A 13,425-nucleotide genomic window follows, 5' to 3' on the forward strand; every position below is an offset into this window, starting at 1 on the left:
TTCAGATGTTGCATCATACCCAAATTGCCACGAACACCACTAACTGTTGGGTATGTGGAATGATTCCAGCGCATCAAAAGAAAAGAGAAACGCCTTTTATTCCACTTCCTTTTTCGCATAATGGCTCTTGTCGAGCCTGGTACCTACCTCTGCCAATTAGAGACCCCCAGATCTAACAGTTAGGATTGTATTTTTGCCCATAACTGTGCTTGGGGTGGTGCTAGGAGGATGGGACCACCAGCTGAGCCTGGAGAGCCTGCCCCTTGAGGAATGTTTTGACATTGGATACTAAAATATTCACTGCCACCAATCGTTCAGCATGATGTGCTCTTTGTGTACAAGACATCTGCTTGGTTCTCTCCCTAGGTTAGTGAGGACACCAAAATCATCACCTCTCTCACTGCTTGCTTTATATTCATTTTCACTTTTGTGAGAAGACTATATGCATTATTGCATGTAATGATGGAGTTACTTGTTGTTTTATCAAGGGTATGTGAGGTTTCTGTTTTATTAAATGGGGTAAGAAGGAGCAGAGTTCACTGTGGGGCATATTCACAAGGAGTTGTCGCTGAATTAACGGGACTTTATCGCAGCCAAAGTCGCCACAGAGAATCCCCACTACTATCGCTAATGAGATGCAGAGTAGGCGTTCCCGTGTAAATATCCGCGATAACACAACACCTCAGCATTCACAACAGCCAGCCAGATCAGCGATAAGAACACAAAACACGCAATAAGGCTTGTTAGCAGCAGGAAATTAACACCTGCTCTGACCTGGTTGTAAAGTCGAACCACAGCCTCCACCACAAAAGGGAGCCCAGCCCAGGGCATCATCAGAAGGTCAATAGATGCCACGGAGCCACTCATCATGCAGCCCGGTCACCCAATAGGGCCACAACACCCACCCTAGCACACCCCTCCCCCCCTGACCACCACAGAATCAGGGCAGACAAAGACATCGGCCCCCCCCAGGAAACACACCTGCCTCACAGGCCCAACATCTGACAATGCCACTGCCCACTACAGGCTGAAAGGGACAATCATCCTACACCTCCTGACCATCATTGCCTAACAGGCCAATGGCACCAACACAGCGGACAATCAGCATCCCACTCCACACCATGCTGAAGGCTGTGCTGTACCTGTTGGCCCCTGGCACACCCCAACCAACAACCACCAGAGTCGGTGGAGTCTCACAGCCAGCCACATCCAAGTCCCCCACACCTGTCCTGGTCATCGCCATCTCCCTGGCCCCCTAGTCCCCAGTCCCCATACATCCAACACAATGCGCTGGAACCGCTGGATACCAAGCAAGAACAATACGCCATAGTCGGATGCACGCATGTGTTGGGGGCAATCCACTGCACACATGTCCCACCTGTGACCCCTGGTGACGCAGCACACAATCACCGCAACAGGAAGCACATGTCACACATCAATGTGCAGGCAACATCAGAACACCGTGGGACCTTCACCAACGTTGCCTCCAAATACACAGCCAGTGTGCATGATCCCTTCACCCGCCGACAGTCCATTAGCAATCAGCATTCCCAGGATAGCACAAAGGGAAATGCACAGCCCCTTGACAAGTTTCAAATTAACACCCCTCTCACCTCAACTCCACAACCATGCAATCCACAACTCTGGCAATGCACACGTGACAAAATCACATCCAACATGCACAACAACATGCCCACCCACCAGACATGACAGAACAACTAACAATGATAACCTGGGCAAGCCGTGAACATGACCAATAAACGGCATGGCACCTCAGCCACATAATTGCCGAATGTGAAGGATGCAGTAGAACCATGATTGGGAAAGTATACAATGCCAAGAGTGGCGGCGATGTGCTGGACAGACCACAGTATGCAGAACACACCCATATCCATGGCAACATACACCTCTGGCGTATGGAGTGTAGTGGACAGTGGACGCAACCATGTCACCCCAGCCAGTGGGGGTCCTCGCGGTAATGTTGCCTGTTACGCCCCCCCTGTAAGCGCGAGTAGAGTGGGATGCCCTGGTGTACACCAAGTCAGCGTAGGGGTGTGAATAAAAAGCATGGAGCCCTGGGCGTGGTCCTCTTCCAGAAAGCCCAACGTCTCTGCCAGGGCGCCGCCTCCCACCCCGCCACGAGGCCGACGCCGTCCTTGTTAGAGGAGTTGCTTGCAATCCTGTGCACCTGCCATACCTCGGCCCTCTGGACCACGTACCCATCAGGCCCGACCCAGCGCAGCCTGGTCACATTGATCACCAGCCGACACTGGCGTGTGTCAAGAAGAGCCCATCACATGCCTGTGTAAGCTCCAAGTCATAGGCCTGCGACCCTGCCAGCCTCTCAAGACCATCGCTGGCCCCCAGACGCCGGCCCACATTACTCCTTCCTCATTTACATACTCCACCAGCGTCCTCTCTGGCCCTGTAGGGCCCATTTGTGAAACTGCGCCCTAGCTCCTTAATGGCAGTGACCCCAAATCCGAGCCAGCGGCCACAGCACTAAACCACCCGATCCATGAGGCATAGTTCCATATGGACATCTTGCAACACGTGCTGGCACTAACCTTTTTCAACACCAGCCAGCGAAACGTGCTGCCACAAACCCTGTTCAACGCAGCCAGCGACAAGTGGATGAGGGACCTGGAGTAACCTGCGGACCAGTAAGTTTCACAATCAGCACCTAGTCGCGAATCACGAATGGCGGAGTCGACACCAGTGGTCGAACGGAGAGGAGTAAGAAGAAGATGTGGCTCAGTCTGGACGAAAGCCGGGTCACAGACACGGAGGTGACCGAACACGTGGTGCCACTGAACCTGAACTACGCAGGCTGGGGGCCACCAACCTATGCTGGGGATACTCGGTGAATGGCCCGTGCTGACCGCTTCTTCTGGCCTACACTGCTCTCGGCCTAGGCTGCACTTGAGTAGATCACAGAGTTTTGATTCTGCAATGGGGGACTTCTTATCAGTGTACCGGCATCATCGCAGACTGCTTCCCCTCTCAGGCCTGAAGCCACTAAGTTTGCTCCCCAACATTCATGGACACTCTCTGGTCGAACTTTGGTGGCATATGAGTCTACGGACTAGGGGGCAGTTTTCAGCCAGTAGCTGATACTGAATTGGTGATGGCAACGAGGCTGTAGAATTCCACTCCCCCCTTTGCTGCTTCCGGATAAAATCAAACCTTCCACATCATGCCCTGGAGGACACCTTCCACTGTCCTCTGAAACCCTCCGCAACAATCACCTCGGACATTGATGGGGATCCGCTCAGGTCGCATGGCCCATCTGACTGTACAGCAAGTCACCATCCCGTGGCTGGGTGCCTGTGCCGGCCGCAGTGCATCCGGGGACCACTAACTCTGTGCTAGTCCGGGCAGGGATCCCTTCTCCTGAGATATTGGAGGGCCCCTGAAGCATTGGCCTTGGGGTCATCAACGCCATTTCTCTGTGACCATGCTCTGTATGCAGCCTCTGAGCCCAAATGCGTCCCACCAGGGCTCACACAGACCGGCCTGGACATCACATCACCAAGGGGGCACACGCTACCACCGCAAGGACCACCTCCAACCAGTCGAAACGGTGGTCCTGTCAGACTTACGGAGTTGCTTAGACCTGTTGTGGATGCCGTCATCGGCCTGCTACCCTGCTTAGCACTGCAGGTGCCAGTGACTCGGAGCACCGCAGGCCATTGTCCATTGCTGATTGTGTTTTGTGCCGTGGAGCGGCAAACAGTGTGGGGGCCCTGAGACATTGATGGGGAAGATGATGCAGGTCTAACACACCCTACTGCATCTGCATAAGGAATATATTGAAGGGACACAATCCAAGACTTTTTCTTCTCGGGAGCGTGCTCATCTCTAGTGTCCCAACCCCAGTGCACTACAACTCATGGACACTTCTGTTTGCATGCTGGCTGCCTCTGGATTTCCTCCGGCTCACTCCTTCTTGCTCAGCAGTTGACTCTGTTATGCATGTATTTTCTGTTTCTGTTGCACTAGTGTCCAATGTACAAGTGGTTGCCCGCACCAGACATTCCGTCTGGAATGGCTTACACTCACCACACACACACATCCAGCACAGGAATCACTGTACATGTGGCCCTGCCAATAAAGGGGCCAAACGCATGTGCCCGTAGCCATTTAAACATGATATCTGCGTGTGCCCCTGTGGTCTTGTTGCATGTATGGAGGCCCTGGACCGTACGACATTACATTGTGCTGTGTACATCCAATGCAGACATGTAACCAGGCAGCGGGTTGGAGCTTGGACAGGTAGCTTTGTCATCACCCACTCAATTCATCAGGGGAGTGGCCAGGGCCATCATACTCATAGCCAACATGGGTGTGTGACTGCTATTAGAGCGCCCCTGGGCGTGGTTCTGTACTGTGAATGTGCATCTGCATGTGTCTCTATGGCAGTGTGGGTCTCCTTAGTGGTGTGTGGGTGGTCCCTGAAGGGTTATAGACATCTTCAATCTGAGGGACGCCCAGCAGACCTACCCCTTTCTGCCCGTGAGGACGCCAGGAACACCGAACCCGTCCTGTCCTGCGAGTGCGCTGTAGGCTGTTTGCTGCCCCCCCCCCGCCGCCGCAAACCACCGGCTCAGCGGCCGCAGTGCGGGGGGACTACAACACCCAGAAGCCTTGCGGGTCAGCCTCGCCCACTCGCAGCATTTCCGCGCCCGGAGGCGCTTAAGAGTACTGTCCTCCCTCGGTGGAGCGGGGGAGCTCTTCAATCTTCAATCTGAGGGACGCCCAGCAGACCTACCCCTTTCTGCCCGTGAGGACGCCAGGAACACCGAACCCCACCTGTCCTGCGAGTGTGCTGTAGGCTGTTTGCTGTCCCCCCCGCCGCCGCAAATCACCAGCTCAGCGGCCGCAGTGCGGGGGGACTACAACACCCAGAAGCCTTGCGGGTCAGCCTCGCCCACTCGCAGCATTTGCGCGCCCAGAGGCGCTTAAGAGTACTGTCCTCCCTCCGCGTCGCGGGATGTGCACGGGTGGCGCCGGGCTAAGCACGGGCAAAGGGCGGGCCCTCTTAGGCCCTCAGAGGCCTGAGAGGTCTGGTCTGGGCCACGTCCCTTGATTTTGCCGTAGGACATCGTGCAAGGTAAAACAAAGCAATACAAAACTATTCCTGAACTGCGTGTGAGTTGTCCACAGCCCTTCATAGATTCTCTTAAAGTATCCAAGCAGAATCATGATTAAAAAGGCACCAATGTCCACTCGATCTACGACAAGGAAATTAGCACAGGCAACAACCCCACTCCCAACCTTAACCGCCATTGATAAAATGTTACAACAAACTATTGGGGTTGTTGTCACCGCTATAGAAAATACTGAAAGACGCCTATCACTACCACCTAGTATGTGTTTGATATCCCACTCTACACAGGGAGCTGATGCACCTGCAAATACATCTATAACAACAGCTATGTAACAAGACTCTATTTTACTGCACTCTTATGCGGATTTACCGGGTAGTGGTTTGAATTTTGATGATGTATTACAACTGTCACCACCTACTGTGTATACCGCCCCGGAAAGTAGGCTGTCAGTAACACCAAATTTACAGCCTAGTAAGACCTCCCCCCCAATAGTGATTGATGTGTCAAATGCCAGAGTGGAGTTAGATAACTGTGACAATAACTTAACAGATGAGATAGTCATCACGAGTCCATCACACAGTGTGAGTGATCATGGTTTTGGCCAGCCCAATTATAAATCAGTACCCAGCAGGAAACTGGTAACTGTAAATAAAAATGGGAGGATATATAGAAGGAAAAAGAAGAGACTAGTCCAAACTACCCTGACACAAGCGGGGAGGGGAAATATATTACAGCTGAGCAGAAATTTACAACCAAATGAAATTCATGTCACTGCTCAACAAGCCTCATCCCCTATTAGCATGGAGGACCTCATATTACAGTTAGAGCACCTGGTAAAATCCCACACGTAACCATTGGTAGAAAGACTGAGGACACTAACGGATAAGGTAGAAAACCTAGAAAAGCTGGGAATAGCCAACTTAGATCTGCGGGAACAATTTAGCACACAGACTAAGCAGCCTACAACTAATGCCCCTAAGGATAAATCCAACATTATCCCGACCAGGAGGGAAACAAGAGTAGTCATTCCCCTGGCCACTGCTAATGTAATCACTGCCACGACAAAATTACCTATCAATACTCCCGATATAATAGTGGGGCAGAAACCTGTAGTAGGGCAAAGGGGCAAAGGGTGCTTAGTATCCAACAGTACGGACAGGGCAGCCCCCGCTAGGAACATCAATAACATCATACCTGCTGTGATAAATTTACCACCGGAAAGCAGTGCGTATGTTGCTATACTTGCTAATGTACAAAGCTTAAGCACACCCAATTTGAAAACCAACAAACCCTTAAGAATAAAACACTGCACTGGTTAGCTCAAAACTGCGGGTTTCCAATGCGTGGAGCAAACCAGATCATCTCAACACAGTGAATAAGATGGTTCGGTCCTAGTAAAAAGGAGATAGACGGGGACTGCATAGTCATAAATTTCAGGAACCACGACAGGGCTAGAGATTCCATTCGGAATGCGCCCATACCGTCTAACCAGGAATGCAATACAACTCTGCTCCCTTTACATTATTTCTACAGGGGTCAGTCAGGAAAATTCGCTACAGTTCGGGTTACTGACCAACATAGAGCTCTCCATTTTAACCATCATAATGCAGCTCATGACCCTACTCCACTCTATAATCCATGGGCCAACTTTGCAATCCCAACTTACAATAGATTCCAAGCGTTTGGATCATTAGATGAAAATGATTGACTGAGGGAACAAACTACCACATACCACCCTGAAGTAATTGTACCTAAGGATGCGCTCGAAATTAATCAAGGGCTGCAGGGTATACATAGGGCAACAGGGGAGATTACAGTAAGATCAGTAAGTAATGACCAGCATAAAATCGATAAAACAGCCCCGAGAGTTGCAACCCCTGTTTTAGACATAACCTTGGATGACAATCCACTGAGACCCAAACTGGCTGAACTTTATGATATCACATTTGACAACACAGCTGAGGGCCTTATGGTCACTACTTGGAACATAGCGGGTATCGCCTCTAAAATAACCACGCCCTTCTGGAACAGCTTTATTACACACGGATATGACATAATCTGTCTCCAGGAGACGTGGTATAGAGCCCAATTACAATTCGAGGGATACACAACCTATAGTCTGGATGCAATGGCTTCACCAGCAGGAAGAGCAAAAGGAGGTCTACTGACCCTGGTATCAACTACCCTCACTGAGTTTAGTCCTGGTGGCTATGTGGAGGTGGCCCGTACGCAACAATCCTACGTTTAGTACATAGCAAGGGAAGGGATTTAGTTATGGTAAATTTCTATAACAATACCACTGGAGCCAATCGGGGCTTGATTGTCCTAGATATAGAGCAGGCAATAGAGGGAGTATTAGAATTATCAAGGGACCCCCCCAGTAATAATTTGGGCAGGAGACTTCAACATCCAAGCATTCTGCCATGCACAGAAGGGGATTTGTGGTCACCGTGGGGATTATCATAGCGGAGGTAGCACTGTTTACAATCATTTCCCGCATACCAACTACGGAAGTACCCTGAATCACCTAGTAGCTAAATTAGACATTGAGCTACTAGACTGTAGAAAGAACAAAGACAATAAAGAGTGTCCATCATTTAGAGGGAGGGATGCCCACTCTAACATCGACCACATCTTGGTGACCAATGGTACAGCCTACTCCAATGTATGGGTAGTTGAGCAACCAGTGAGCGATCATAACAGCATTTCGCTTGTATTATTCCGCTGGGGGCCAAAAACTAATGCATATGAGAGACCGGTCTGAGGGATCATAGCCGAAAGATCAAACGGCATGAGAATAAAGTGGATTAGAATTAACCCTGCCCAATTCACGATGGACGTACTCTCAAAATGTAACAAGGAAATAGGCTATTGTCTGGCACCTATAGTGACTTCTTGGAACTTCCTTGCTAATTTTACAAAAATAATCAAAGCGATTGACGACTCACTTACAGTTAGGAGCCGAAAGCTGAGGAAAATTCAAGTGGTGTGATTTGATAAACACTGTGCCCAGTCATTAAATAATCTAAAATTAGCTCTTGACACTAAGCCCAGAGACATAGCAAAAATTAAAGTGGAGCGTCACAACTATAAAACCTCTCTGGCAGCCAGGAAAAAAGAACTTCAAAATGAGGCCTGGTTTAATCTAGATATGGCTGCGGAAACAAAAAATCACAAGTTATTCTGGGAAACTGTAAATAGCCCACTCCTTAAGAATGACAATATCCCCGACATTATCTCCCATGTGAGTTGTCGCGCCTGGATTGCCCATTTTACTGGGATTTTTAATTCTGATTTTAATTTAGATGGGCCAATTTTAAATGCAGATATCGTGCCTAGTTCTAAATGGGAAAAAATGCAGCTATCGGTGACCTTAATTGAGGTTACGGAGGCAATAAGAAACAGCAAAGGGAGTAAAGCCCCAGGCCCAGACAGGGTGCCCATGGATTTTTATAAACATGAAACTGCTCTATGGGCACCAATACTGACACGATATTTTAATGCTGCCATAGAAGATAGGCTTCCACAAACATGGGGACAGTCCATTATTGTACCCCTTTACAAGAAAGGTTCTAGGTCAGAGGCACGCAACTACCGTCCCATCTCTCTTCTGGACTCGTCAATTAAAATCCTTAATCGAGTCCTTTTAGAGAGATTGGAAGCCTGGGTTGAGGAAAAGAACATCTTATCCCCAGTGCAGTTTAGAAAGGGGATTGGCACTATGGAGCAGTGCGTGAACCTGGAACTTATAATCAGCAAGTACACAAGAGCCAAAGAGGGTAATTTATTCCTGTGCTTTGCTGATTTGAGTTCGGCGTTTGATCTGGTGGAACACTCGCTCCTATGGCCAATCTTGTTAGAAATGGGTGCCCCGACCGATATTATTCACTTCCTTGCCAGATTATATGAAAGCCTGTCATGTAAAGTTAGATTAGGACCCGCTGGAGAATGTACACCCTTATTTAATGTTAACAGAGGCCTCCGTCAAGGATGTGTTCTTGCCCCACTTTTATTTTCTTTATTTATAGACCAAACCCTAAGAACAATCCAAGCAGATGCCCCTACTATAAAAGGTAACTCCATCCCAATTTTATTATACGCGGATGACGCGGTTCTTCTTTCCCGGACACAAAATGGCCTACAATGTTTAATCAATACATTTTGCACTTTCATCGAAAGCAGAAAGCTAATTATTAATAAAGGAAAAACTGTTACCATGGCTTGTGGTAGGAAAATAAGAAAGAGCAGGACCTTCTACCTAGACGGGGAGAAATTAGAAACCGTAAGGAAATTCTGTTATCTGGGTATCACATTCTCAGGAGATGGAAGGTGGGTTAACGAACAAGAGAGTGTCCGTTTTAAAATGGTAAGGAATATTAATGGTGTTTTTAGATTCCCAGCAAAATTAGGGGGTCGAAGACTTCGAGAGATGGTGTCCATAAACAACACAAGGTGTATAACATCAGCCCTGTACAGGGCAGGGATATGGGGTTATCACAATCAGAGCGGCAATCAAATTCAATATGAGGAGAATGCCTTTCTGATTCGTTTGCTCTGTGCCCCGGCTGCGGCCTCAAATGAGATAACACACAGGGAAGTGGGCTTAAACTATGTTAAGGACTTAATTGCCCTTCGCCCACTGGCACTGTGGCTATCAATCTGGTCTAAAGATGAAACGAAATTCACTCAGAATGTGATTAATGATTGCTTAAAGCTCGATCGCTGCTCAAATATACATTGGTTATGTCACATTCAATCGTGGTATAAAACGCTTTATGGATGCGATATTCTTGATGAACCAACAGCAGGGACAGGACTATCAAAAAAGGAACTTAAAGTCACTTTCCTGAGACATACTAGAAGTACCAGGATGATTAAATATGCAAAACAAAGCACGTTCACGTCTTACTTAGAACATAGCCCCAATGATGGTTTTCAATCGTATCTCACCACTGTAACTAAAAGCTCTCACCGTTTTGTGTTGTCACGCTTACGATTAGGAATTGTGCACCACCTCGTGGCCTTTCCGCTAACTAAGAAACCTGAAATAGGCTTATGCCCCTGTGACGGTATATCCAAGCAGAGTAGCTGTCATTTTTAAGTTTTATAGAAAGTTTTACCTGAAGCCCATCTTTTTAAAATATCATGCGCGCAGCACTAAAACAGCGTTGCAATTGATGTTTAATTTAGAGAGCCCAGATATATGTTCTTATGTGGCTACATATTTTTCAAAATGCATTTTTGCACGCAAATCAATAACCGTATGAACTCAACATATGGCCCAGTTATATATGCACTTTATTATTGCTAGCTTGCACAGGCACCATTGGATGTTGTATTAACATGCACTTTATCTCTGCCAATTTGCACATGCGCTGGAAAACGAGAACTTCAGCTTGCACTGTATAATAGTATATACTAAATGCACTTTATTATTGCTAGTTTGCACATGTATTATTAGCAAATGCACTAGTATGCACTTTAATATGCCATTTGCACATGTGCTGTAGAATGACTTCTTATATAGTAATTGCTATTATATGGATTTAGAGTTTGATGTAATTCAATGAGGAATATGCTACAAAAACTGTACGAACTCAATACACGGCCTAGATATATATGCACTTTATTATTGCTAGTTTACGCATTTACTATTAGATGTTGCATTATTATACATTTTACTTTAGCCAATTTGCACATGCGCCGGAAAATGAGAACTATATACTGCACTATATAATAGTACATATCAAATGCACTTTATTACTGCCAGTTTGCACATGTATTATTAGGTAAATGTACTAATATGCACTTTAACATGCTTATTTGCTCATGTGCCGCAGAATGACTGTTCTATACGGTGTAGCACGGTTACAACGAATTTTTTACAACGCACTACCATTACATCGCAACTTTTACCACGCAAACCATTACAACGCAATGCGCTGGGGGGCGCTCTAGGATAGGGAATGTATTTAATATACTATCCAACACCTTCCCTGCTATCCACGGGGACTGGAGTTGGAATAGTAAATTAAATAATTCACTATCCAGCGCCTAAAAGCATTATGCGTTGTAATGGACTGCGTGGTAAAAACCGCGTTGTAAAGGCATGCGTGGTAAAAGCATGCGTTGTAGTGACACCAATCCTTCTATACAGTATTGCTAGTATTTGAAATTAGAGTTTGATGTAATCTAACGATGAATATGCTACATTATTTGCATTCTGCTATATGGTTGTATTCATACATACCGAATAAAGCATTTTTGAATTGAATTGACACCGACGTATGTGTCCTGGTTTGCATTCCATGGTTTTGGCACCTGGGCCACCTCCTTTTGGCATGCTGACACCTGGCATCGGGATGCCATGTGTGGGTGGGTGAAGTGTTGTGAGCCATCTGTGCTTGCAGGTGCTTTCTGCTGTGTGGTCTTTTGCAAAGCTCGGTGTTCTCCTCTTAGTAGCTTGGCTGGCCGGGTCCTGGTGGGGGGTTGCGTGGGATATCCATGGGCTGTTGTAGGGCGTTGGTGTTGATGGTGTGGTGGTCCTCTACGGCATCACAGATGTGATGTATTTTGTGCTCTGCTGAAGGAGTTGTTTCGCCCTCTGCGATGTGAAGGGGAGATGCATGTTGACTTTGTGTTGACATGTATGTTGGCGCATTGTGCTGGTTTGCATGCAGACTGTATGGCAATGTACAATGTGACTGTTTGGGGGGTGCTGGATTCTTCTGCGGGACAGTGTACATTTGGACTACATGACGGATGTGAGGTCATACGCGTATATTTCCATTTCACAGTTTCTGACTCTGTCATATGTAGTAGGCATGTTTCTGTGCATGTGCGGAGACAGTTGTGTACTCTGTTCTGCAGAGTTAGCTATGTGCATAGTACCATGTTGTCTTCAATGTGGGTGTTCTGTTCTTGCTATGTGTGTGTGCTGCAGTGTGCCAAGGGGATCTGGTACATGATCCTGGGTGATTGTGGGCATGCAGTGTGCTACACCTCATTGTGCATGTATGTCATTGTGCCCATCTCCCCTGTCCCCCCAGTCCCTGTTCATTGCACTCCCTCTTATTGTTGTGTCAGGTCCTCTTAAGCTGTGTCCGACTCCGTACTCCCTACTCCTTGCACCATCTCCACACTGATGACTGTGGTCTGGGTTTCCTCCAGCTCCTCCGATGGCACTGGACTGCCACCTCCTGTCGCCATTGCTGCCTTCCTGTTGGCAGTGTGTTGGTGCCTGGTTTAGGTTGTCTGTCACGTCATGCTGGTGCCTATTGGCCTCCTCGATTGGCCTCCTCTGCACTCCGATTGCAATCCAGATGGTCTGCTAGAGGGTCAGTTGCTGGTAGTGTTCTCTCACCTCCGTGGCGCTGATTTGGTTTTCCTGCGGTCTGCACCCCGTCTTCCTCTCCCTCTTCTCCTTGGCCTTCCCTGACCCGGTTGTTCCTTGCTGGGAGTCTGTGGGGGTTTTGGGGTTCGAGTTGGCCTCTGTGCTGTGTCAGGATGCATCCATGTTGCTATTTGCTTTGGCTTGGTTCTGGTATGTTTTTTCTGTGGTTTATATGGTTCATTGTCCCGCCAGACGCGTGGGATTTGCAGGCCTGTGGCTGGTTTTTGCTACTTTTTGTTCCGTGGTTGGCCTCATCGCATGCTTTTTTGCGTTTGCTTATCACATTTTTGCGGCATGGCATTGATTTTCACGTGGACATTTAACACGTTGTCTAGTGTCTATCACATGCTACCGCTGCGTTGTGAATTCCACGTTGACACAGGATTATTTCCCGCGATGAGATGCAATGTTGAAAGTTGCGTTACACTACTCTTGCGGTAGTTATCACACGTTCTTGTGAGTATACCCCTGAGTTTTTGATCAATTCCGCAGAATTCCACATAGTGGTACTCCGCCAACTACGATCACCCTTACTTAATATGTCTTCAGCAAGGGGAAAGAAAGAAAGGACCTTAAAAGACATGCTAACTAAACTCCCAGGGGCAACTGGAGGTCATGGCCGGGTATCACCTACTACTCAACTCGGGCAGGAGTCAGACACCACTGAAGAGCCATTCATGCGTTCTTTCCTGGAGGTACTGTTCATCGCACTATGTGAAGATTTACAGACTCCCAAGGGAGAGTTTTCCAACGAAATGAAAGAGATCTGACAAGATGTTGATGCAATTAGAAATCGTGTGCCATGCATAGAAAACCAAGAGCACACTCGCAATGAAGTAGTAGAACAGCTCCAACAGGAGGTTACTCGTTATAAACCCAGCAAATTAACCTCCAAGCTCATGCCGAAGTCCTTGAAAACCC

The sequence above is a fragment of the Lissotriton helveticus genome, chromosome 5_1, assembly GCF_964261635.1.
Source record: "Lissotriton helveticus chromosome 5_1, aLisHel1.1, whole genome shotgun sequence".
Taxonomy (NCBI): domain Eukaryota; kingdom Metazoa; phylum Chordata; class Amphibia; order Caudata; family Salamandridae; genus Lissotriton; species Lissotriton helveticus.